General features: G+C 53.0%; 1 protein-coding gene across 1 annotated transcript in view; it reads left to right on the forward strand.

The window, feature by feature from the left end:
* The window catches only part of LOC126987102 (proton channel OtopLc-like), a 25,051-nt gene that overhangs the window by 3,655 nt on the left and 18,896 nt on the right, over positions 1-2,500 (forward strand). The window lies entirely within an intron of this gene.

The following is a 2,500-nucleotide window of genomic DNA, read 5'->3' on the forward strand; positions in this document are numbered from 1 at the left end:
GAGAAAAAATGGAGAGAAGGAGAGAGAAATATTAGAAGCGTGGAGGAATGGAGAGAAAAAATGGAGAGAAAAAATGGAGAGAAGGAGAGAGAAATATTAGAAGCGTGGAGGAATTTAGAGAAAAAATGGAGAGAAAAAATTGGAGGGAAAATTAAGAAGCGTACACGGATGAATGGAGGGAAAAAGAGAGAGAGAGAGAGAGAGAGAGAGAGAGAGAGAGAGAGAGAGAGAGAGAGAGAGAGAGAGAGAGAGAGAGCATCAACAATAACAATAACAATAATAATAATAATAATAATAATAATAATAATAATAATAATAATAATAATAATAAAAAATAAATAAATAAATAAACAAGTTACCCTTTAAAGGCAACCAAAGACCACGTTTTCTCTTATGCCTTTCCGTTTTCTATGGCGAAGACTTTTAAGGGAGACTACACAGAGGAGGAGGAGAAGGAAGAAGAAGAAGAAGAAGAAGAGGAGGAGGAGCAGGTGCTAAACTTTTCATATGTATGTCAGTAAGCGGTCTAAGGGAGGGAGGGAGGGAAGGGAGGTAAAGGAGGGAGGGAGAGAAGGAAGGAAGGAAGGGAGGGAGGGAGGGAGGGAGGAAGGGAGGGAGGGAGGGAGGGAGAGAAGGAGAGAAGAGGTAATCGAGTATATAAATCACTGCCATGGAGGAAAGAGAGAGAGAGAGAGAGAGAGAGAGAGAGAGAGAGAGAGAGAGAGAGAGAGAGAGAGAGAGAGAGAGAGAGAGAGAGAGAGAGAGAGAGAGAGAGAGAATTATATTAAACAGTGTAAATCAACATCGTAAAACACACATACACACACACACACACACACACACACACACACACACACACACACACACACACACGGGAATGCGGAGGAGTAGGAAGAGGAGGAGGAGGAGGAAGAGGAGGCGAAGAAGAAGATGAAGAAGAAAAAGAAGAAGAAGAAGAAGAAAAAAAAAAAGAACTACAATAATAATAATAATAATAATAATAATAATAATAATAATAATAATAATAATAATAATAATAATTGAATATGATAAAAGGTCTGTCTGTCTGTCTGTCTGTCTAGTTCAAAGGAGGGGGGGAGGGGGGCTTAGTGAGGGGGTTATGGGGGGTAGGTAAAGGGGGGGAGGGGGGCTGACGTGCTAAATTCTCCTCCTCCTCCTCCTCCTCCCCTTCTTCCTTACACACGTCACTCCTAGAAACATATGTTGCCCTGTATGTGGTTTATGTGTTCGTGTGTGCGTGTGTGTGTGTAAGTGTGCCAGGGCAGTGTATATGTGTGTGTGTGTGTGTGTGTGTGTGTGTGTGTGTGTGTGTGTGAAAATCTGTCTCTCTCTTATCATGAAGGAAGGAAGGGAGAGAGAAGGAGGAAGGGAAGGAAGAAAAGAAGAAAAGAAGGAAAGGAGAGAAGGAAGAGAGGAGGAGGAGGAGGAGGAGGAGGAGGAGGAGGAGGAGGAGGGGGAGGAGGAAGAAGAGGAGGAAGATGGGAGAGAATGGAGGGAAGAAGGGAAAGGAAAGAAAAGAGAGGGAGGGAAGGAAGGATGGAAGAGAGGAGGAGGAGGAGGAGGAGGAGGAGGAGGAGGAGGAAACTACATCACCCATTCTCCCACCCACACCAGCTGTTCTTCCTCCTCCTCCTCCTCCTCCTCCTCCTTCTCCACCTGCTGTTTACCTGGCTAGGCTCATTGCGCTCTGGGCCGCGGTCACACACACACGCACACACACATGCACCGCTCCCTGACTGAGTGACTGAGTGACCGGCGGTGCGGCGGTGGTGTGTGGTGAACTGTGGTGGTGTTGGCGGTGATCTGTGTTGTGTTGGTGCTGGCGGTGGTGAAGTGGAAGAGTACCGGGTGTGGTGATCGTGGTGGTGAATGGTCCAGGCCGGCAGCGGCGGCGGTGTGGTAGTGGTGGTGTGTGTGGCGTGTGGCGAGGCCGGGTGTGGTGATGAGTGCATGCTGGGGGGCGCCTGTGAGACCATAAACCCCCACGTGGGCATGGACGGGGAGGTGCTGTTCCCCCGGGTGCCTGACCCCTCGCTGCGGGGGGCGCCGCGCCCCTCGCCGCCCTCCAGCCCCGAGTCGCTGCCGCCCCAGCCCAACTCGTCCTTCCTGTGGCACCCCCGGGGGCCGCCCTCCAACATGGAGGACTCCTTCGACGCCGCCTCCTTCCTGAGGCAGCACCGCCACCTGCTGGGCCGCGGCGCCTCGCCCGCCACGCCGCCCACGCCCGGTACGCCCACCGACGACCTCACCTTCGAGGAGACGCTCTTCGACCTGCACCGCGGCGGCGGCGGCGGCGGCGGCGGCGGCAGGGGGCTGCCCGGCGGCTCCCTCATGTCCAGCGAGGACCCCTGGGGGGGCGGCAGCACCCTCAAGGGCGAGAACAGCCTGGGGGAGGGCAGCCTGGCGGGGCACCACCACCACCACCACCACCTCCGCCGCCACCACCACCACCACCACCACCACCGCCGCCACCACCGCC

The sequence above is a fragment of the Eriocheir sinensis genome, chromosome 64 (assembly GCF_024679095.1).
Source record: "Eriocheir sinensis breed Jianghai 21 chromosome 64, ASM2467909v1, whole genome shotgun sequence".
In the NCBI taxonomy this organism is placed as follows: domain Eukaryota; kingdom Metazoa; phylum Arthropoda; class Malacostraca; order Decapoda; family Varunidae; genus Eriocheir; species Eriocheir sinensis.